The sequence below is a fragment of the Pleurodeles waltl genome, chromosome 12 (assembly GCF_031143425.1).
Source record: "Pleurodeles waltl isolate 20211129_DDA chromosome 12, aPleWal1.hap1.20221129, whole genome shotgun sequence".
In the NCBI taxonomy this organism is placed as follows: Eukaryota; Metazoa; Chordata; class Amphibia; order Caudata; family Salamandridae; genus Pleurodeles; species Pleurodeles waltl.
The window spans coordinates 120371652-120396634 of NC_090451.1; the positions used below are offsets into that span (position 1 = coordinate 120371652).

Consider the following 24983-nt stretch of genomic DNA (forward strand, 5'->3'; position numbering starts at 1 on the left):
GGAGTAGAATGTACAATAAATAGCTGATTTCTGCTCAGGTCATATGGTTAAATCAAAACTGTCTAATTTACTCCTAATTCCTCGTTGGATAATAATTTGTGCATCGTTATCTCTGTCCAATAATTATTCACGCATTTCACCAGAATTTTCCACAAACCATAGTTCACATGTCGTTGATTGGCCCATGTTATTGACGTCTTCATCGGTTGGAATGTCAGGTAAGAAAAGTTACACTTTACGCACCAGTCAATAGTTCCATTGTTTTCTCCTACTCCAGGCAACCTTGCACCTGTTACGAATTACACTGTTGCATTCAGCAAGAATGTCTCCTTGAGCAAGTCGGGTCCCATGAGAAAGAATTTACTACAGCTACACACATCTCTAGCTTCTGGAAAAGTACAGTTTCGTGTCCTTCAGGAAAACAGCACATTGCACGTTAGAAAAACACAGTTTAATATGAGACCAGGCATGTAGGCCCAGACCCTCGCTAAACTAAGGCCTAGTGCTTAATGTACAAACTCCTAATACATAACTCCAATTTTGATATGTTAATACAAGTTCAAAACATCAGTACATAATTAATTCAGCATTAATAACTTTCATTAGTCTTCGTATACATTGGTAGCCACTCCCCGTGGGCACATTTTAAACGCGTGCATTATTTCTACATTAACACATTTTCTATGCAGTTTCATTACACAATATATTGCAAACTTCTACGTCCCCCAACTTAACAACCCTCCGCCTGAGGAAAGAATTTGTGATTCATGCACAGAACCCGGCCGGCGCTGTTTACAGTAATGCCTAAGCACAGTGCTCACCTGAGCGGTGTTTCCAAACCGAGGCATTGTACTGTCGGAAATACCATGGGATACGTAATTTAACTTTCACATAAAATAGGGTTAAACCAGACATACCGCATATTAAAAAGTAAACACACAATAATAAACCGACAAGGGTGGGATTCGAACCCACGCATGCAGAGCACAATGGACTAGCAGTCCATCGCCTTAACCACTCGGCCACCTTGTCGTGTAAAGGTCAGTTTTCAGGAGGAAAAAATATAGTAGCCGAAATGTGTTCTATGAGGTGATAGTTGTCCACACATAATAAAGAGCATATATTTACAGATTGTTATGGCAACTTGTTGCCTTCAGCTTTGCTCTAAATGACCTTGTTGTCCTTCCCTACTTCAGCTTGAATTTATATGATATATGTAATGGAATCATGAAAATTACACATTCCAAACGTGTTCTATCCATATGTGATCTACTGTCACACTACCCTCAAATGAGCTAAGATTGCTTTATTTCAGTTGTACGTGGATTTAAAGTGCAATTTCATACAAATATTTTACTGGTATGGTGCTTTCGAGTCTCTAGGTGCCATTCATTGTTGGGGTGCTTACATGTCAACATTAGGCAGCAAATAGTACACAAATAAGGAAAACTGCCTTCCCATTTAATGTGCATTGTTCTGCAAAACGTTTTAAGCAGGAGAAAGTAAAACTTAGTTTATAAAACCGCCTAAACTGGGAGTATTGCCGCTACAGCTTTCACACTTCAGTTTAAAAACGTACGTGCATCAAAAAGAAATATTTTTGCGCTAAATAAATTGCTGTCCGACTGCTCACGTAACGCATAAAACTGAGGCAGTCGTAATTACACCAAATTGAAGTAATATCTTGGTGGTTTTCGTTGACGATGACTCAGCAGCAACAGATCAGATGACTTTTTATTAGTGATAGCGCATCACGGCCTTGATAAGTAAACTTACAAGGAGACACGCCTAGGTCGATGAACCTTTTGGACTACGTTCGGGGACTTCGCAGTACGAGATGTCTTTTGGCATCACAAATCAATGGATCAATATCTCAACAACAATCGCAATAACTAATCATCATGCTAATCAATAACCTTTAATGAGAGTCAATAAAGTGAACACACCATGACCTTTCAGTCATGAATAAAAACACCAATTTAGTTAAGTGTTAGGATACTTATTTCCCTATTGGTTACAATCTAAAGTCATTTCTGTTAATCTCATCGGCAATTCATCTCATTAGTAACTCTTCAGATTTGCAATTAGAAATTCAATTAATCAATGCATGGAGAATATTCACTCAGTATTAACACATCATTAATAAGAACCAACTTAGCAAAGTCTCAGTAGTGCATGATTCAAAAAAGCAAGAACTCAGCAATTTGTCTATTTGCGTCAGATTTTAGTGAACACCTTAACCAACCTCAGATTAGCATCAGCATGTTGGGCTTCATGCAAAACAATTTAGCAAACACAAATTTGGAAAACATCTAACTATGGCCTCTATCAAAGAGCAGTTGGTACCGAGAAAGAAAAGGCCAGCCGACAATTACAATTTTCATCAGATAGTTACCCATCCAACGGATCAGCAAACAGCGTCAGTCTTTGTCCTCAGGCCATCAGTCGTTTTCACCATCAGCAAAGAAAGGACAGGGCAAAGCCTCTGTATTGCATAGCTGAGGAACAAGAACTCCCCTCATATAGAGGAGATATGAGTATCAGGTAAGGAATAAGTAAAGGGTGGTTTAGAGTATCAGGACGAACAAACGGCAAAGTCTCAAAGGAAATGGCCTAAATGGCTCAGTAGAATGGCAAAGAATGGGTTGGAGTGGAATGTCCAATAAATAGCTGATTTCTGCTCAGGTCATATGGTTAAATCAAAACTGTCTAATTTACTCCTAATTCCTCGTTGGATAATAATTTGTGCATCGTTATCTCTGTCCAATAATTATTCACGCATTTCACCAGAATTTTCCACAAACCATAGTTCACATGTCGTTGATTGGCCCATGTTATTGACGTCTTCATCGGTTGGAATGTCAGGTAAGAAAAGTTACACTTTACGCACCAGTCAGTAGTTCCATTGTTTTCTCCTACTCCAGGCAACCTTGCACCTGTTACGAATTACACTGTTGCATTCAGCAAGAATGTCTCCTTGAGCAAGTCGGGTCCCATGAGAAAGAATTTACTACAGCTACACACATCTCTAGCTTCTGGAAAAGTACAGTTTCGTGTCCTTCAGGAAAACAGCACATTGCACGTTAGAAAAACACAGTTTAATATGAGACCAGGCATGTAGGCCCAGACCCTCGCTAAACTAAGGCCTAGTGCTTAATGTACAAACTCCTAATACATAACTCCAATTTTGATATGTTAATACAAGTTCAAAACATCAGTACATAATTAATTCAGCATTAATAACTTTCATTAGTCTTCGTATACATTGGTAGCCACTCCCCGTGGGCACATTTTAAACGCGTGCATTATTTCTACATTAACACATTTTCTATGCAGTTTCATTACACAATATATTGCAAACTTTTACGTCCCCCAACTTAACAACCCTCCGCCTGAGGAAAGAATTTGTGATTCATGCACAGAACCCGGCCGGCGCTGTTTACAGTAATGCCTAAGCACAGTGCTCACCTGAGCGGTGTTTCCAAACCGAGGCATTGTACTGTCGGAAATACCATGGGATACGTAATTTAACTTTCACATAAAATAGGGTTAAACCAGACATACCACATATTAAAAAGTAAACACACAATAATAAACCGACAAGCGTGAGATTCGAACCCACGCATGCAGAGCACAATGGATTAGCAGTCCATTGCCTTAACCACTCGGCCACCTTGTCGTGTAAAGGTCAGTTTTCAGGAGGAAAAAATATAGTAGCCGAAATGTGTTCTATAAGGTGATAGTTGTCCACACATAATAAAGAGCATATATTTACAGATTGTTATGGCAACTTGTTGTCTTCAGCTTTGCTCTAAATGACCTTGTTGTCCTTCCCTACATCAGCTTGAACTTATATGATATATGTAATGGAATCATGAAAATTACACATTCCAAACGTGTTCTATCCATATGTGATCTACTGTCACACTACCCTCAAATGAGCTAAGATTGCTTTATTTCAGTTGTACGTGGATTTAAAGTGCAATTTCATACAAATATTTTACTGGTATGGTGCATTCGAGTCTCTAGGTGTCATTCATTGTTGGGGTGCTTACATGTCAACATTAGGCAGCAAATAGTACACAAATAAGGAAAACTGCCTTCCCATTTAATGTGCATTGTTCTGCAAAACGTTTTAAGTAGGAGAAAGTAAAACTTAGTTTATAAAACCGACTAAACTGGGAGTATTGCCGCTACAGCTTTGACACTTCAGTTTAAAAACGTACGTGCATCAACAAGAAATATTTTTGCGCTAAATAAATTGCTGTCCGACTGCTCACGTAACGCATAAAACTGAGGCAGTCGTAATTACACCACATTGAAGTAATATCTTGGTGGTTTTCGTTGACGATGACTCAGCAGCAACAGATCAGATGACTTTTTATTAGTGATAGCGCATCACGGCATTGATAAGTAAACTTACAAGGAGACACCCCTAGGTCGATGAACCTTTTGGACTACATTCGGGGACTTCCCAGTACGAGATGTCTTTTGGCATCACAAATCAATGGATCAATATCTCAACAACAATCGCAATAACTAATCATCATGCTAATCAATAACCTTTAATGAGAGTCAATAAAGTGAACACACCATGACCTTTCAGTCATGAATAAAAACACCAATTTAGTTAAGTGTTAGGATACTTATTTCCCTATTGGTTACAATCTAAAGTCATTTCTGTTAATCTCATCGGCAATTCATCTCATTAGTAACTCTTCAGATTTGCAATTAGAAATGCAATTAATCAATGCATGGAGAATATTCACTCAGTATTAACACATCATTAATAAGAACCAACTTAGCAAAGTCTCAGTAGTGCATGATTCAAAAAAGCAAGAACTCAGCAATTTGTCTATTTGCGTCAGATTTTAGTGAACACCTTAACCAACCTCAAATTAGAATCAGCATGTTGGGCTTCATGCAAAACAATTTAGCAAACACAAATTTGGAAAACATCTAACTATGGCCTCTATCAAAGAGCAGTTGGTACCGAGAAAGAAAAGGCAAGCCGACAATTACAATTTTCATCAGATAGTTACCCATTCAACGGATCAGCAAACAGCGTCAGTCTTTGTCCTCAGGGCATCAGTCGTTTTCACCATCAGCAAAGATAGGACAGGGCAAAGCCTCTGTATTGCATAGCTGAGGAACAAGAACTCCCCTCATATAGAGGAGATATGAGTATCAGGTAAGGAATAAGTAAAGGGTGGTTTAGAGTATCAGGACGAACAAACGGCAAAGTCTCAAAGGAAATGGCCTAAATGGCTCAGTAGAATGGCAAAGAATGGGTTGGAGTGGAATGTCCAATAAATAGCTGATTTCTGCTCAGGTCATATGGTTAAATCAAAACTGTCTAATTTACTCCTAATTCCTCGTTGGATAATAATTTTTGCATCGTTATCTCTGTCCAATAATTATTCACGCATTTCACCAGAATTTTCCACAAACCATAGTTCACATGTCGTTGATTGGCCCATGTTATTGACGTCTTCATCGGTTGGAATGTCAGGTAAGAAAAGTTACACTTTACGCACCAGTCAGTAGTTCCATTGTTTTCTCCTACTCCAGGCAACCTGGCACCTGTTACGAATTACACTGTTGCATTCAGCAAGAATGTCTCCTTGAGCAAGTCGGGTCCCATGAGAAAGAATTTACTACAGCTACACACATCTCTAGCTTCTGGAAAAGTACAGTTTCGTGTCCTTCAGGAAAACAGCACATTGCACGTTAGAAAAACACAGTTTAATATGAGACCCGGCATGTAGGCCCAGACCCTCGCTAAACTAAGGCCTAGTGCTTAATGTACAAACTCCTAATACATAACTCCAATTTTGATATGTTAATACAAGTTCAAAACATCAGTACATAATTAATTCAGCATTAATAACTTTCATTAGTCTTCGTATACATTGGTAGCCACTCCCCGTGGGCACATTTCAAACGCGTGCATTATTTCTACATTAACACATTTTCTATGCAGTTTCATTACACAATATATTGCAAACTTCTACGTCCCCCAACTTAACAACCCTCCGCCTGAGGAAAGAATTTGTGATTCATGCACAGAACCCGGCCGGCGCTGTTTACAGTAATGCCTAAGCACAGTGCTCACCTGAGCGGTGTTTCCAAACCGAGGCATTGTACTGTCGGAAATACCATGGGATACGTAATTTAACTTTCACATAAAATAGGGTTAAACCAGACATACCGCATATTAAAAAGTAAACACACAATAATAAACCGACAAGGGAGGGATTTGAACCCACGCATGCAGAGCACAATGGATTAGCAGTCCATCGCCTTAACCACTCGGCCACCTTGTCGTGTAAAGGTCAGTTTTCAGGAGGAAAAAATATAGTAGCCGAAATGTGTTCTATGAGGTGATAGCTGTCCACACATAATAAAGAGCATATATTTACAGATTGTTATGGCAACTTGTTGTCTTCAGCTTTGCTCTAAATGACCTTGTTGTCCTTCCCTACTTCAGCTTGAATTTATATAATATATGTAATGGAATCATGAAAATTACACATTCCAAACGTGTTCTATCCATATGTGATCTACTGTCACACTACCCTCAAATGAGCTAAGATTGCTTTATTTCAGTTGTACGTGGATTTAAAGTGCAATTTCATACAAATATTTTACTGGTATCGTGCTTTCGAGTCTCTAGGTGCCATTCATTGTTGGGGTGCTTACATGTCAACATTAGGCAGCAAATAGTACACAAATAAGGAAAACTGCCTTCCCATTCAATGTGCATTGTTCTGCAAAACGTTTTAAGTAGGAGAAAGTAAAACTTAGTTTATAAAACCGCCTAAACTGGGAGTATTGCCGCTACAGCTTTGACACTTCAGTTTAAAAACGTACGTGCATCAACAAGAAATATTTTTGCGCTAAATAAATTGCTGTCCGACTGCTCACGTAACGCATAAAACTGAGGCAGTCGTAATTACACCACATTGAAGTAATATCTTGGTGGTTTTCGTTGACGATGACTCAGCAGCAACAGATCAGATGACTTTTTATTAGTGATAGCGCATCACAGCCTTGATAAGTAAACTTACAAGGAGACACGCCTAGGTCGATGAACCTTTTGGACTACGTTCGGGGAGTTCCCAGTACGAGATGTCTTTTGGCATCACAAATCAATGGATCAATATCTCAACAACAATCGCAATAACTAATCATCATACTAATCAATAACCTTTAATGAGAGTCAATAAAGTGAACACACCATGACCTTTCAGTCATGAATAAAAACACCAATTTAGTTAAGTGTTAGGATACTTATTTCCCTATTAGTTACAATCTAAAGTCATTTCTGTTAATCTCATCGGCAATTCATCTCATTAGTAACTCTTCAGATTTGCAATTAGAAATGCAATTAATCAATGCATGGAGAATATTCACTCAGTATTAACACATCATTAATAAGAACCAACTTAGCAAAGTCTCAGTAGTGCATGATTCAAAAAAGCAAGAACTCAGTAATTTGTCTATTTGCGTCAGATTTTAGTGAACACCTTAACTAACCTCAAATTAGCATCAGCATGTTGGGCTTCATGCAAAACAATTTAGCAAACACAAATTTGGAAAACATCTAACTATGGCCTCTATCAAAGAGCAGTTGGTACCGAGAAAGAAAAGGCAAGCCGACAATTACAATTTTCATCAGATAGTTACCCATCCAACGGATCAGCAAACAGCGTCAGTCTTTGTCCTCAGGGCATCAGTTGTTTTCACCATCAGCAAAGATAGGACAGGGCAAAGCCTCTGTATTGCATAGCTGAGGAACAAGAACTCCCCTCATATAGAGGAGATATGAGTATCAGGTAAGGAATAAGTAAAGGGTGGTTTAGAGTATCAGGACGAACAAACGGCAAAGTCTCAAAGGAAATGGCCTAAATGGCTCAGTAGAATGGCAAAGAATGGGTTGGAGTGGAATGTCCAATAAATAGCTGATTTCTGCTCAGGTCATATGGTTAAATCAAAATGGTCTAATTTACTCCTAATTCCTCGTTGGATAATAATTTGTGCATCGTTATCTCTGTCCAATAATTATTCACGCATTTCACCAGAATTTTCCACAAACCATAGTTCACATGTCGTTGATTGGCCCATGTTATTGACGTCTTCATCGGTTGAAATGTCAGGTAAGAAAAGTTACACTTTACGCACCAGTCAGTAGTTCCATTGTTTTCTCCTACTCCAGGCAACCTTGCACCTGTTACGAATTACACTGTTGCATTCAGCAAGAATGTCTCCTTGAGCAAGTCGGGTCCCATGAGAAAGAATTTACTACAGCTACACACATCTCTAGCTTCTGGAAAAGTACAGTTTCGTGTCCTTCAGGAAAACAGCACATTGCACGTTAGAAAAACACAGTTTAATATGAGACCAGGCATGTAGGCCCAGACCCTCGCTAAACTAAGGCCTAGTGCTTAATGTACAAACTCCTAATACATAACTCCAATTTTGATATGTTAATACAAGTTCAAAACATCAGTACATAATTAATTCAGCATTAATAACTTTCATTAGTCTTCGTATACATTGGTAGCCACTCCCCGTGGGCACATTTTAAACGCGTGCATTATTTCTACATTAACACATTTTCTATGCAGTTTCATTACACAATATATTGCAAACTTCTACGTCCCCCAACTTAACAACCCTCCGCCTGAGGAAAGAATTTGTGATTCATGCACAGAACCCGGCCGGCGCTGTTTACAGTAATGCCTAAGCACAGTGCTCACCTGAGCGGTGTTTCCAAACCGAGGCATTGTACTGTCGGAAATACCATGGGATACGTAATTTAACTTTCACATAAAATAGGGTTAAACCAGACATACCGCATATTAAAAAGTAAACACACAATAATAAACCGACAAGGGTGGGATTCGAACCCACGCATGCAGAGCACAATGGATTAGCAGTCCATCGCCTTAACCACTCGGCCACCTTGTCATGTAAAGGTCAGTTTTCAGGAGGAAAAAATATAGTAGCCGAAATGAGTTCTATGAGGTGATAGTTGTCCACACATAATAAACAGCATATATTTACAGATTGTTATGGCAACTCGTTGTCTTCAGCTTTGCTCTAAATGACCTTGTTGTCCTTCCCTACTTCAGCTTGAATTTATATGATATATGTGATGGAATCATGAAAATTACACATTCCAAACGTGTTCTATCCATATGTGATCTACTGTCACACTACCCTCAAATGAGCTAAGATTGCTTTATTTCAGTTGTACGTGGATTTAAAGTGCAATTTCATACACATATTTTACTGGTATGGTGCTTTCGAGTCTCTAGGTGTCATTCATTGTTGGGGTGCTTACATGTCAACATTAGGCAGCAAATAGTACACAAATAAGGAAAACTGCCTTCCCATTTAATGTGCATTGTTCTGCAAAACGTTTTAAGTAGGAGAAAGTAAAACTTAGTTTATAAAACCGCCTAAACTGGGAGTATTGCCGCTACAGCTTTGACACTTCAGTTTAAAAACGTACGTGCATCAACAAGAAATATTTTTGCGCTAAATAAATTGCTGTCCGACTGCTCACGTAACGCATAAAACTGAGGCAGTCGTAATTACACCACATTGAAGTAATATCTTATTGGTTTTCGTTGACTATGACTCAGCAGCAACAGATCAGATGACTTTTTATTAGTGATAGCGCACCACAGCCTTGATAAGTAAACTTACAAGGAGACACGCCTAGGTCGATGAACCTTTTGGACTACGTTCAGAGACTTCCCAGTACGAGATGTCTTTTGGCATCACAAATCAATGGATCAATATCTCAACAACAATCGCAATAACTAATCATCATACTAATCAATAACCTTTAATGAGAGTCAATAAAGTGAACACACCATGACCTTTCAGTCATGAATAAAAACACCAATTTAGTTAAGTGTTAGGATACTTATTTCCCTATTAGTTACAATCTAAAGTCATTTCTGTTAATCTCATCGGCAATTCATCTCATTAGTAACTCTTCAGATTTGCAATTAGAAATGCAATTAATCAATGCATGGAGAATATTCACTCAGTATTAACACATCATTAATAAGAACCAACTTAGCAAAGTCTCAGTAGTGCATGATTCAAAAAAGCAAGAACTCAGTAATTTGTCTATTTGCGTCAGATTTTAGTGAACACCTTAACTAACCTCAAATTAGCATCAGCATGTTGGGCTTCATGCAAAACAATTTAGCAAACACAAATTTGGAAAACATCTAACTATGGCCTCTATCAAAGAGCAGTTGGTACCGAGAAAGAAAAGGCAAGCCGACAATTACAATTTTCATCAGATAGTTACCCATCCAACGGATCAGCAAACAGCGTCAGTCTTTGTCCTCAGGGCATCAGTTGTTTTCACCATCAGCAAAGATAGGACAGGGCAAAGCCTCTGTATTGCATAGCTGAGGAACAAGAACTCCCCTCATATAGAGGAGATATGAGTATCAGGTAAGGAATAAGTAAAGGGTGGTTTAGAGTATCAGGACGAACAAACGGCAAAGTCTCAAAGGAAATGGCCTAAATGGCTCAGTAGAATGGCAAAGAATGGGTTGGAGTGGAATGTCCAATAAATAGCTGATTTCTGCTCAGGTCATATGGTTAAATCAAAATGGTCTAATTTACTACTAATTCCTCGTTGGATAATAATTTGTGCATCGTTATCTCTGTCCAATAATTATTCACGCATTTCACCAGAATTTTCCACAAACCATAGTTCACATGTCGTTGATTGGCCCATGTTATTGACGTCTTCATCGGTTGGAATGTCAGGTAAGAAAAGTTACACTTTACGCACCAGTCAGTAGTTCCATTGTTTTCTCCTACTCCAGGCAACCTTGCACCTGTTACGAATTACACTGTTGCATTCAGCAAGAATGTCTCCTTGAGCAAGTCGGGTCCCATGAGAAAGAATTTACTACAGCTACACACATCTCTAGCTTCTGGAAAAGGACAGTTTTGTGTCCTTCAGGACAACAGCACATTGCACGTTAGAAAAACACAGTTTAATATGAGACCAGGCATGTAGGCCCAGACCCTCGCTAAACTAAGGCCTAGTGCTTAATGTACAAACTCCTAATACATAACTCCAATTTTGATATGTGAATACAAGTTCAAAACATCAGTACATAATTAATTCAGCATTAATAACTTTCATTAGTCTTCGTATACATTGGTAGCCACTCCCCGTGGGCACATTTCAAACGCGTGCATTATTTCTACATTAACACATTTTCTATGCAGTTTCATTACACAATATATTGCAAACTTCTACGTCCCCCAACTTAACAACCCTCCGCCTGAGGAAAGAATTTGTGATTCATGCACAGAACCCGGCCGGCGCTGTTTACAGTAATGCCTAAGCACAGTGCTCACCTGAGCGGTGTTTCCAAACCGAGGCATTGTACTGTCGGAAATACCATGGGATACGTAATTTAACTTTCACATAAAATAGGGTTAAACCAGACATACCGCATATTAAAAAGTAAACACACAATAATAAACCGACAAGGGTGGGATTCGAACCCACGCATGCAGAGCACAATGGATTAGCAGTCCATCGCCTTAACCACTCGGCCACCTTGTCATGTAAAGGTCAGTTTTCAGGAGGAAAAAATATAGTAGCCGAAATGTGTTCTATGAGGTGATAGTTGTCCACACATAATAAACAGCATATATTTACAGATTGTTATGGCAACTCGTTGTCTTCAGCTTTGCTCTAAATGACCTTGTTGTCCTTCCCTACTTCAGCTTGAATTTATATGATATATGTGATGGAATCATGAAAATTACACATTCCAAACGTGTTCTATCCATATGTGATCTACTGTCACACTACCCTCAAATGAGCTAAGATTGCTTTATTTCAGTTGTACGTGGATTTAAAGTGCAATTTCATACACATATTTTACTGGTATGGTGCTTTCGAGTCTCTAGGTGTCATTCATTGTTGGGGTGCTTACATGTCAACATTAGGCAGCAAATAGTACACAAATAAGGAAAACTGCCTTCCCATTTAATGTGCATTGTTCTGCAAAACGTTTTAAGTAGGAGAAAGTAAAACTTAGTTTATAAAACCGCCTAAACTGGGAGTATTGCCGCTACAGCTTTGACACTTCAGTTTAAAAACGTACGTGCATCAACAAGAAATATTTTTGCGCTAAATAAATTGCTGTCCGACTGCTCACGTAACGCATAAAACTGAGGCAGTCGTAATTACACCACATTGAAGTAATATCTTATTGGTTTTCGTTGACGATGACTCAGCAGCAACAGATCAGATGACTTTTTATTAGTGATAGCGCACCACAGCCTTGATAAGTAAACTTACAAGGAGACACGCCTAGGTCGATGATCCTTTTGGACTACGTTCGGGGACTTCCCAGTACGAGATGTCTTTTGGCATCACAAATCAATGGATCAATATCTCAACAACAATCGCAATAACTAATCATCATACTAATCAATAACCTTTAATGAGAGTCAATAAAGTGAACACACCATGACCTTTCAGTCATGAATAAAAACACCAATTTAGTTAAGTGTTAGGATACTTATTTCCCTATTAGTTACAATCTAAAGTCATTTCTGTTAATCTCATCGGCAATTCATCTCATTAGTAACTCTTCAGATTTGCAATTAGAAATGCAATTAATCAATGCATGGAGAATATTCACTCAGTGTTAGAAATGGGGTCTCTGGTTGACAGTCAGGTTACCCCCTGTTCAAGCAAGGACCCTCACTCTACTTAGGATAAAAGAGAATCACCCTCAGCTAACCCCTGCTTACCCCCTTGGTAGCTTGGCAGAGCAGTAGGCTTAACCTCAGAGTGCTGGGCGTAAAGTATTTGTACCAACACACACAGTAACTTAATGAAAACACTACAAAATGACACAACACCAGTTTAGAAAAATAGGAAATATTTATCTAGACAAAACAAAGACCAAAACGACAAAAAATCCAACATACACAAGTCAAGTTATGATTTTTTAAAGGTTTAAAATAAAAAGAGTCTTTAGGTAGTTGTAACACCACACTAGCGCTGCTAGCGTGAAAATGTACCTGGTTTGCGTCAAAAATAACCCCGCACGGGCGGTGTGCGTCGAAAGTAACCCTGCACGGCTGTGTGCGTCGAAAACAACTCGGCACGGCGGTGCGCGTTGAAAAAGCCAGCCACACGACGATCCGAAAGTCCCGCGGCGCAGGGTGCGATCTCTCAGCCTCCGTCAGCGATGCTGCGCGTCGTTTCTCCTGCTCCGGGCGTCGGTTTTTCGGTCGCGTTTCCTGCGGCGTCGTTTCTCAGCTGCGGAACCGGCGTCGCGTCGTTTTCTCAGCCGCGATCGGATTCGCGTCGATCTTTTCTCCGCACGGTGCTCGGTGCGTGTATTTTTGTCCTTAGGCTGCCAGCCTCTCCTTTCAGGGTCCCAGGAACTGGAAGGGCACCACAGAGCAGAGTAGGGGTCTCTCCAGAGACTCCAGGTGCTGGCAGGAAGAAGTCTTTGCTATCCCTGAGACTTCAACAACAGGAGGCAAGCTCTACATCAAGCCCTTGGAGATTTCTTCTTCAAGATGGAAGGCACACAAAGTCCAGTCTTTGCCCTCTTACTCAGGCAGAAGCAGCACTGCAGGAAAGCTCCACAAAGCACAGTCACAGGCAGGGCAGCACTTGTTCCTCAGCGATCAGCTCTTCTCCAGGCAGAGGTTCCTCTTGATTCCAGAAGTGTTTCTGAAGTTTGTAAGTTTGGGTGCCCTTCTTATACCCATTTTAGTCTTTGAAGTCACCTTCCTTCAAAGGGGACTCACACCTTCTTGTGAAATCCTGCCTTGCCCAGGCAAGGCCTCAGACACACACCAGGGGGCTGGAGACAGCATTGTCAGAGGCAGGCACAGTCCTTTCAGATGAGAGTGACCACTCCACCCCTCCCTCCTAGCAGAGATGGCTAATCAGGAAATGCAGATCACACCCCAGCTCCCTTTGTGTCACTGTCTGGTGTGAGGTGAAAAACAACCCAACTGTCAAACTGACCCAGACAGGGAATCCACAAACCAGGCAGAGTCACAGAATGGTTTAAGCAAGAAAATGCTCACTTTCTAAAAGTGGCATTTCCAAACGCACAATCTCAAAATCAACTTTACTAAAAGATGTATTTTTAAATTGTGAGTTCAGGGATCCCAAACTCCACAGGTCCATCTACTCTCTAGGGGAATCTACACTTTAATCATATTTAAAGGTAGCCCCCATATTATCCTATGAGAGAGAGACAGACCTTGCAACAGTGAAAACGAAATTGGCAGTATTTCACTGTTAGGACATATAAACCACATTACTATATGTCCTACCTTATCCATACACTGCACCCTGCCCTTGGGGCTACCTAGGGCCTACCTTAGGGGTGCCTTACATGTAAGGAAAGGGAAGGTTTAGGCCTGGCAAGTGGGTACACTTGCCAAGTCGAATTTACAGGGTAAAAATACACATACAGACACTGCAGTGGCAGGTCTGAGACATGATTACAGAGCTACTTATGTGGGTGGCACAACCAGTGCTGCAGGCCCACTAGTAGCATTTGATTTACAGGCCCTGGCACCTCTAGTGCACATTACTAGGGGCTTACTAGTAATTCAAATATGCCAATCATGGATAAACCACTTACATACAATTTAAACAGGAGAGCATATGCACTTTAGCACTGGTTAGCAGTGGTAAAGTGCTCAGAGTTGAAAAGCCAACAGCAACATGTCAGACAAAAATAGGAGGCAGGAGGCGAAAAAAGACTGGGGATGACCCTGCATAAGCAAAAGTCCAACACTCAGTATTAACACATCATTAATAAGAACCAACTTAGCAAAGTCTCAGTAGTGCATGATTCAAAAAAGCAAGAACTCAGTAATTTGTCTATTTGCGTCAGATTTTAGTGAACACCTTAACTAACCTCAAATTAGAATCAGCATGTTGGGCTTCATGCAAAACAATTTAGCAAACACAAATTTGGAAAACATCTAACTATGGCCTCTATCAAAGAGCAGTTGGTACCGAGAAAGAAAAGGCAAGCCGACAATTAAAATTTTCATCAGATAGTTACCCATCCAACGGATCAGCAAACAGCGTCAGTCTTTGTCCTCAGGGCATCAGTCGTTTTCACCATCAGCAAAGATAGGACAGGGCAAAGCCTCTGTATTGCATAGCTGAGGAACAAGAACTCCCCTCATATAGAGGAGATATGAGTATCAGGTAAGGAATAAGTAAAGGGTGGTTTAGAGTATCAGGACGAACAAACGGCAAAGTCTCAAAGGAAATGGCCTAAATGGCTCAGTAGAATGGCAAAGAATGGGTTGGAGTGGAATGTCCAATAAATAGCTGATTTCTGCTCAGGTCATATGTTTAATCAAAACTGTCTAATGTACTCCTAATTCCTCGTTGGATAATAATTTGTGCATCGTTATCTCTGTCCAATAATTATTCACGCATTTCACCAGAATTTTCCACAAACCATAGTTCACATGTCGTTGATTGGCCCATGTTATTGACGTCTTCATCGGTTGGAATGTCAGGTAAGAAAAGTTACACTTTACGCACCAGTCAGTAGTTCCATTGTTTTCTCCTACTCCAGGCAACCTTGCACCTGTTACGAATTACACTGTTGCATTCAGCAAGAATGTCTCCTTGAGCAAGTCGGGTCCCATGAGAAAGAATTTACTACAGCTACACACATCTCTAGCTTCTGGAAAAGTACAGTTTCGTGTCCTTCGGGAAAACAGCACATTGCACGTTAGAAAAACACAGTTTAATATGAGACCAGGCATGTAGGCCCAGACCCTCGCTAAACTAAGGCCTAGTGCTTAATGTACAAACTCCTAATACATAACTCCAATTTTGATATGTTAATACAAGTTCAAAACATCAGTACATAATTAATTCAGCATTAATAACTTTCATTAGTCTTCGTATACATTGGTAGCCACTCCCCGTGGGCACATTTTAAACGTGTGCATTATTTCTACATTAACACATTTTCCATGCAGTTTCATTACACAATATATTGCAAACTTCTACGTCCCCCAACTTAACAACCCTCCGCCTGAGGAAAGAATTTGTGATTCATGCACAGAACCCGGCCGGCGCTGTTTACAGTAATGCCTAAGCACAGTGCTCACCTGAGCGGTGTTTCCAAACCGAGGCATTGTACTGTCCGAAATACCATGGGATACGTAATTTAACTTTCACATAAAATAGGGTTAAACCAGACATACCGCATATTAAAAAGTAAACACACAATAATAAACCGACAAGGGTGGGATTTGAACCCACACATGCAGAGCACAAAGGATTAGCAGTCCATCGCCTTAACCACTCGGCCACCTTATCGTGTAAAGGTCAGCTTTCAGGAGGAAAAAATATAGTAGCCGAAATGTGTTCTATGAGGTGATAGTTGTCCACACATAATAAAGAGCATATATTTACAGATTGTTATGGCAACTTGTTGTCTTCAGCTTTGCTCTAAATGACCTTGTTGTCCTTCCCTACTTCAGCTTGAATTTATATCATATATGTAATGGAATCATGAAAATTATACATTCCAAACGTGTTCCATCCATAGGTGATCTACTGTCACACTACCCTCAAATGAGCTAAGATTGCTTTATTTCAGTTGTACGTGGATTTAAAGTGCAATTTCATACAAATATTTTACTGGTATGGTGCTTTCGAGTCTCTAGGTGTCATTCATTGTTGGGGTGCTTACATGTCAACATTAGGCAGCAAATAGTACACAAATAAGGAAAACTGCCTTCCCATTTAATGTGCATTGTTCTGCAAAACGTTTTAAGTGGAAGAAAGTAAAACTTAGTTTATAAAACCGCCTAAACTGGGAGTATTGCCGCTACAGCTTTGACACTTCAGTTTAAAAACGTACGTGCATCAACAAGAAATATTTTTGAGCTAAATAAATTGCTGTCCGACTGCTCACGTAACGCATAAAACTCAGGCAGTCGTAATTACACCACATTGAAGTAATATCTTGGTGGTTTTCGTTGACGATGACTCAGCAGCAACAGATCAGATGACTTTTTATTAGTGATAGCGCATCACGGCCTTGATAAGTAAACTTACAAGGAGACACGCCTAGGTCGATGAACCTTTTGGACTACGTTCGGGGACTTCCCAGTACGAGATGTCTTTTGGCATCACAAATCAATGGATCAATATCTCAACAACAATCGCAATAACTAATCATCATGCTAATCAATAACCTTTAATGAGAGTCAATAAAGTGAACACACCATGACTTTCAGTCATGAATAAAAACACCAATTTAGTTAAGTGTTAGGATACTTATTTCCCTATTGGTTACAATCTAAAGTCATTTCTGTTAATCTCATCGGCAATTCATCTCATTAGTAACTCTTCAGATTTGCAATTAGAAATGCAATTAATCAATGCATGGAGAATATTCACTCAGTATTAACACATCATTAATAAGAACCAACTTAGCAAAGTCTCAGTAGTGCGTGATTCAAAAAAGCAAGAACTCAGTAATTTGTCTATTTGCGTCAGATTTTAGTGAACACCTTAACTAACCTCAAATTAGAATCAGCATGTTGGGCTTCATGCAAAACAATTTAGCAAACACAAATTTGGAAAACATCTAACTATGGCCTCTATTAAAGAGCAGTTGGTACTGAGAAAGAAAAGGCAAGCCGACAATTACAATTTTCATCAGATAGTTACCCATCCAACGGATCAGCAAACAGCGTCAGTCTTTGTCCTCAGGGCATCAGTCGTTTTCACCATCAGCAAAGATAGGAGAGGGCAAAGCCTCTGTATTGCATAGCTGAGGAACAAGAACTCCCCTCATATAGAGGAGATATGAGTATCAGGTAAGGAATAAGGAAAGGGTGGTTTAGAGTATCAGGACGAACAAACGGCAAAGCCTCAAAGGAAATGGCCTAAATGGCTCAGTAGAATGGCAAAGAATGGGTTGGAGTGGAATGTCCAATAAATAGCTGATTTCTGCTCAGTTCATATGGTTAAATCAAAACGGTCTAATTTACTCCTAATTCCTCGTTGTATAATAATTTGTGCATCGTTATCTCTGTCCAATAATTATTCACGCATTTCTCCAGAATTTTCCACAAACCATAGATCACATGTCGTTGATTGGCCCATGTTATTGATGTCTTCATCGGTTGGAATGTCAGGTAAGAAAAGTTACACTTTACGCACCAGTCAGTAGTTCCATTGTTTTCTCCTACTCCAGGCAACCTTGCACCTGTTACGAATTACACTGTTGCATTCAGCAAGAATGTCTCCTTGAGCAAGTCGGGTCCCATGAGAAAGAATTTACTACAGCTACACACATCTCTAGCTTCTGGAAAAGTACAGTTTCGTGTCCTTCGGGAAAACAGCACATTGCACGTTAGAAAAACACAGTTTAATATGAGACCAGGCATGTAGGCCCAGACCCTCGCTAAACTAAGGCCTAGTGCTTAATGTACAAACTCCTAATACATAACTCCAATTTTGATATGTTAATACAAGTTCAAAACATCAGTACATAATTAATTCAGCATTAATAACTTTCATTAGTCTTCGTATACATTGGTAGCCACTCCCCGTGGGCACATTTTAAACGTGTGCATTATTTCTACATTAACACATTTTCCATGCAGTTTCATTATACAATATATTGCAAACTTCTACGTCCCCCAACTTAACAACCCTCCGCCTGAGGAAAGAATTTGTGATTCATGCACAGAACCCGGCCGGCGCTGTTTACAGTAATGCCTAAGCACAGTGCTCACCTGAGCGGTGTTTCCAAACCGAGGCATTGTACTGTCCGAAATACCATGGGATACGTAATTTAACTTTCACATAAAATAGGGTTAAACCAGACATACCGCATATTAAAAAGTAAACACACAATAATAAACCGACAAGGGTGGGATTTGAACCCACACATGCAGAGCACAAAGGATTAGCAGTCCATCGCCTTAACCACTCGGCCACCTTATCGTGTAAAGGTCAGCTTTCAGGAGGAAAAAATATAGTAGCCGAAATGTGTTCTATGAGGTGATAGTTGTCCACACATAATAAAGAGCATATATTTACAGATTGTTATGGCAACTTGTTGTCTTCAGCTTTGCTCTAAATGACCTTGTTGTCCTTCCCTACTTCAGCTTGAATTTATATGATATATGTAATGGAATCATGAAAATTACACATTCCAAACGTGTTCTATCCATATGTGATCTACTGTCACACTACCCTCAAATGAGCTAAGATTGCTTTATTTCAGTTGTACGTGGATTTAAAGTGCAATTTCATACAAATATTTTACTGGTATGGTGCTTTCGAGTCTCTAGGTGTCATTCATTGTTGGGGTGCTTACATGTCAACATTAGGCAGCAAATAGTTTACAAAGAAGTGAAACTGCCTTCCCATTTAATGTGCATTGTTCTGCAAAACATTTTAAGTAGGAGAAAGTAAAACTTAGTTCATAAAACCGCCTAAACTGGGAGTATTGCCGCTACAGCTTTGACACTTCAGTTTAAAAACGTACGTGCATCAACAAGAAATATTTTTGCGCTAAATAAATTGCTGTCCGACTGCTCACGTAACGCATAAAACTGAGGCAGTCGTAATTACACCACATTGAAGTTATATCTTGGTGGTTTTCATTGATGATGACTCAGCAGCAACAGATCAGATGACTTTTTATTAGTGATAGCGCATCACGGCCTTGATAAGTAAACTTACAAGGAGACACGCCTAGGTCGATGAACCTTTTGGACTACGTTCAGGGACTTCCCAGTACGAGATGTCTTTTGGCATCACAAATCAATGGATCAATATCTCAACAACAATCGCAATAACTAATCATCATGCTAATCAATAACCTTTAATGAGAGTCAATAAAGTGAACACACCAGGACCTTTCAGTCCTGAATAAAAACACCAATTTAGTTAAGTGTTAGGATACTTATTTCCCTATTGGTTACAATCTAAAGTCATTTCTGTTAATCTCATCAGCAATTCATCTCATTAGTAACTCTTCAGATTTGCAATAAGAAATGCAATTAATCAATGCATGGAGAATATTCACTCAGTATTAACACATCATTAATAAGAACCAACTTAGCAAAGTCTCAGTAGTGCATGATTCAAAAAAGCAAGAACTCAGTAATTTGTCTATTTGCGTCAGATTTTAGTGAACACCTTAACTAACCTCAAATTAGAATCAGCATGTTGGGCTTCATGCAAAACAATTTAGCAAACACAAATTTGGAAAACATCTAACTATGGCCTCTATCAAAGAGCAGTTGGTACCGAGAAAGAAAAGGCAAGCCGACAATTAAAATTTTCATCAGATAGTTACCCATCCAACGGATCAGCAAACAGCGTCAGTCTTTGTCCTCAGGGCATCAGTCGTTTTCACCATCAGCAAAGATAGGACAGGGCAAAGCCTCTGTATTGCATAGCTGAGGAACAAGAACTCCCCTCATATAGAGGAGATATGAGTATCAGGTAAGGAATAAGTAAAGGGTGGTTTAGAGTATCAGGACGAACAAACGGCAAAGTCTCAAAGGAAATGGCCTAAATGGCTCAGTAGAATGGCAAAGAATGGGTTGGAGTGGAATGTCCAATAAATAGCTGATTTCTGCTCAGGTCATATGTTTAATCAAAACTGTCTAATGTACTCCTAATTCCTCGTTGGATAATAATTTGTGCATCGTTATCTCTGTCCAATAATTATTCACGCATTTCACCAGAATTTTCCACAAACCATAGTTCACATGTCGTTGATTGGCCCATGTTATTGACGTCTTCATCGGTTGGAATGTCAGGTAAGAAAAGTTACACTTTACGCACCAGTCAGTAGTTCCATTGTTTTCTCCTACTCCAGGCAACCTTGCACCTGTTACGAATTACACTGTTGCATTCAGCAAGAATGTCTCCTTGAGCAAGTCGGGTCCCATGAGAAAGAATTTACTACAGCTACACACATCTCTAGCTTCTGGAAAAGTACAGTTTCGTGTCCTTCGGGAAAACAGCACATTGCACGTTAGAAAAACACAGTTTAATATGAGACCAGGCATGTAGGCCCAGACCCTCGCTAAACTAAGGCCTAGTGCTTAATGTACAAACTCCTAATACATAACTCCAATTTTGATATGTTAATACAAGTTCAAAACATCAGTACATAATTAATTCAGCATTAATAACTTTCATTAGTCTTCGTATACATTGGTAGCCACTCCCCGTGGGCACATTTTAAACGTGTGCATTATTTCTACATTAACACATTTTCCATGCAGTTTCATTACACAATATATTGCAAACTTCTACGTCCCCCAACTTAACAACCCTCCGCCTGAGGAAAGAATTTGTGATTCATGCACAGAACCCGGCCGGCGCTGTTTACAGTAATGCCTAAGCACAGTGCTCACCTGAGCGGTGTTTCCAAACCGAGGCATTGTACTGTCCGAAATACCATGGGATACGTAATTTAACTTTCACATAAAATAGGGTTAAACCAGACATACCGCATATTAAAAAGTAAACACACAATAATAAACCGACAAGGGTGGGATTTGAACCCACACATGCAGAGCACAAAGGATTAGCAGTCCATCGCCTTAACCACTCGGCCACCTTATCGTGTAAAGGTCAGCTTTCAGGAGGAAAAAATATAGTAGCCGAAATGTGTTCTATGAGGTGATAGTTGTCCACACATAATAAAGAGCATATATTTACAGATTGTTATGGCAACTTGTTGTCTTCAGCTTTGCTCTAAATGACCTTGTTGTCCTTCCCTACTTCAGCTTGAATTTATATCATATATGTAATGGAATCATGAAAATTATACATTCCAAACGTGTTCCATCCATAGGTGATCTACTGTCACACTACCCTCAAATGAGCTAAGATTGCTTTATTTCAGTTGTACGTGGATTTAAAGTGCAATTTCATACAAATATTTTACTGGTATGGTGCTTTCGAGTCTCTAGGTGTCATTCATTGTTGGGGTGCTTACATGTCAACATTAGGCAGCAAATAGTACACAAATAAGGAAAACTGCCTTCCCATTTAATGTGCATTGTTCTGCAAAACATTTTAAGTAGGAGAAAGTAAAACTTAGTTCATAAAACCGCCTAAACTGGGAGTATTGCCGCTACAGCTTTGACACTTCAGTTTAAAAACGTACGTGCATCAACAAGAAATATTTTTGCGCTAAATAAATTGCTGTCCGACTGCTCACGTAACGCATAAAACTGAGGCAGTCGTAATTACACCACATTGAAGTTATATCTTGGTGGTTTTCATTGATGATGACTCAGCAGCAACAGATCAGATGACTTTTTATTAGTGATAGCGCATCACGGCCTTGATAAGTAAACTTACAAGGAGACACGCCTAGGTCGATGAACCTTTTGGACTACGTTCAGGGACTTCCCAGTACGAGATGTCTTTTGGCATCACAAATCAATGGATCAATATCTCAACAACAATCGCAATAACTAATCATCATGCTAATCAATAACCTTTAATGAGAGTCAATAAAGTGAACACACCAGGACCTTTCAGTCCTGAATAAAAACACCAATTTAGTTAAGTGTTAGGATACTTATTTCCCTATTGGTTACAATCTAAAGTCATTTCTGTTAATCTCATCAGCAATTCATCTCATTAGTAACTCTTCAGATTTGCAATTAGAAATGCAATTAATCAATGCATGGAGAATATTCACTCAGTATTAACACATCATTAATAAGAACCAACTTAGCAAAGTCTCAGTAGTGCATGATTCAAAAAAGCAAGAACTCAGTAATTTGTCTATTTGCGTCAGATTTTAGTGAACACCTTAACTAACCTCAAATTAGAATCAGCATGTTGGGCTTCATGCAAAACAATTTAGCAAACACAAATTTGGAAAACATCTAACTATGGCCTCTATCAAAGAGCAGTTGGTACCGAGAAAGAAAAGGCAAGCCGACAATTAAAATTTTCATCAGATAGTTACCCATCCAACGGATCAGCAAACAGCGTCAGTCTTTGTCCTCAGGGCATCAGTCGTTTTCACCATCAGCAAAGATAGGACAGGGCAAAGCCTCTGTATTGCATAGCTGAGGAACAAGAACTCCCCTCATATAGAGGAGATATGAGTATCAGGTAAGGAATAAGTAAAGGGTGGTTTAGAGTATCAGGACGAACAAACGGCAAAGTCTCAAAGGAAATGGCCTAAATGGCTCAGTAGAATGGCAAAGAATGGGTTGGAGTGGAATGTCCAATAAATAGCTGATTTCTGCTCAGGTCATATGTTTAATCAAAACTGTCTAATGTACTCCTAATTCCTCGTTGGATAATAATTTGTGCATCGTTATCTCTGTCCAATAATTATTCACGCATTTCACCAGAATTTTCCACAAACCATAGTTCACATGTCGTTGATTGGCCCATGTTATTGACGTCTTCATCGGTTGGAATGTCAGGTAAGAAAAGTTACACTTTACGCACCAGTCAGTAGTTCCATTGTTTTCTCCTACTCCAGGCAACCTTGCACCTGTTACGAATTACACTGTTGCATTCAGCAAGAATGTCTCCTTGAGCAAGTCGGGTCCCATGAGAAAGAATTTACTACAGCTACACACATCTCTAGCTTCTGGAAAAGTACAGTTTCGTGTCCTTCGGGAAAACAGCACATTGCACGTTAGAAAAACACAGTTTAATATGAGACCAGGCATGTAGGCCCAGACCCTCGCTAAACTAAGGCCTAGTGCTTAATGTACAAACTCCTAATACATAACTCCAATTTTGATATGTTAATACAAGTTCAAAACATCAGTACATAATTAATTCAGCATTAATAACTTTCATTAGTCTTCGTATACATTGGTAGCCACTCCCCGTGGGCACATTTTAAACGTGTGCATTATTTCTACATTAACACATTTTCCATGCAGTTTCATTACACAATATATTGCAAACTTCTACGTCCCCCAACTTAACAACCCTCCGCCTGAGGAAAGAATTTGTGATTCATGCACAGAACCCGGCCGGCGCTGTTTACAGTAATGCCTAAGCACAGTGCTCACCTGAGCGGTGTTTCCAAACCGAGGCATTGTACTGTCCGAAATACCATGGGATACGTAATTTAACTTTCACATAAAATAGGGTTAAACCAGACATACCGCATATTAAAAAGTAAACACACAATAATAAACCGACAAGGGTGGGATTTGAACCCACACATGCAGAGCACAAAGGATTAGCAGTCCATCGCCTTAACCACTCGGCCACCTTATCGTGTAAAGGTCAGCTTTCAGGAGGAAAAAATATAGTAGCCGAAATGTGTTCTATGAGGTGATAGTTGTCCACACATAATAAAGAGCATATATTTACAGATTGTTATGGCAACTTGTTGTCTTCAGCTTTGCTCTAAATGACCTTGTTGTCCTTCCCTACTTCAGCTTGAATTTATATCATATATGTAATGGAATCATGAAAATTATACATTCCAAACGTGTTCCATCCATAGGTGATCTACTGTCACACTACCCTCAAATGAGCTAAGATTGCTTTATTTCAGTTGTACGTGGATTTAAAGTGCAATTTCATACAAATATTTTACTGGTATGGTGCTTTCGAGTCTCTAGGTGTCATTCATTGTTGGGGTGCTTACATGTCAACATTAGGCAGCAAATAGTACACAAATAAGGAAAACTGCCTTCCCATTTAATGTGCATTGTTCTGCAAAACGTTTTAAGTGGAAGAAAGTAAAACTTAGTTTATAAAACCGCCTAAACTGGGAGTATTGCCGCTACAGCTTTGACACTTCAGTTTAAAAACGTACGTGCATCAACAAGAAATATTTTTGAGCTAAATAAATTGCTGTCCGACTGCTCACGTAACGCATAAAACTCAGGCAGTCGTAATTACACCACATTGAAGT

At 39.5% G+C, this 24983-nt stretch overlaps 9 non-coding genes across 9 annotated transcripts; all 9 read right to left on the reverse strand.

Annotated features, from left to right (window-relative positions):
• Positions 1-950: 950 nt before the first annotated feature.
• On the reverse strand, positions 951-1032 carry TRNAS-GCU (transfer RNA serine (anticodon GCU)). The gene has a single exon. It is a non-coding gene; the product is annotated as a tRNA-Ser (tRNA).
• A 2565-nt stretch (positions 1033-3597) lies between these two features.
• On the reverse strand, positions 3598-3679 carry TRNAS-GCU (transfer RNA serine (anticodon GCU)). Its single transcript has one exon. It is a non-coding gene; the product is annotated as a tRNA-Ser (tRNA).
• A 2565-nt stretch (positions 3680-6244) lies between these two features.
• On the reverse strand, positions 6245-6326 carry TRNAS-GCU (transfer RNA serine (anticodon GCU)). Its single transcript has one exon. It is a non-coding gene; the product is annotated as a tRNA-Ser (tRNA).
• A 2565-nt stretch (positions 6327-8891) lies between these two features.
• TRNAS-GCU (transfer RNA serine (anticodon GCU)) lies at positions 8892-8973 on the reverse strand. The gene has a single exon. It is a non-coding gene; the product is annotated as a tRNA-Ser (tRNA).
• A 2565-nt stretch (positions 8974-11538) lies between these two features.
• Positions 11539-11620, reverse strand: TRNAS-GCU (transfer RNA serine (anticodon GCU)). Its single transcript has one exon. It is a non-coding gene; the product is annotated as a tRNA-Ser (tRNA).
• Positions 11621-16317: 4697 nt separating this feature from the next.
• TRNAS-GCU (transfer RNA serine (anticodon GCU)) lies at positions 16318-16399 on the reverse strand. The gene has a single exon. It is a non-coding gene; the product is annotated as a tRNA-Ser (tRNA).
• A 2564-nt stretch (positions 16400-18963) lies between these two features.
• Positions 18964-19045, reverse strand: TRNAS-GCU (transfer RNA serine (anticodon GCU)). Its single transcript has one exon. It is a non-coding gene; the product is annotated as a tRNA-Ser (tRNA).
• Positions 19046-21609: 2564 nt separating this feature from the next.
• Positions 21610-21691, reverse strand: TRNAS-GCU (transfer RNA serine (anticodon GCU)). The gene has a single exon. It is a non-coding gene; the product is annotated as a tRNA-Ser (tRNA).
• Positions 21692-24255: 2564 nt separating this feature from the next.
• Positions 24256-24337, reverse strand: TRNAS-GCU (transfer RNA serine (anticodon GCU)). The gene has a single exon. It is a non-coding gene; the product is annotated as a tRNA-Ser (tRNA).
• Between the last annotated feature and the right edge of the window lie 646 nt (positions 24338-24983).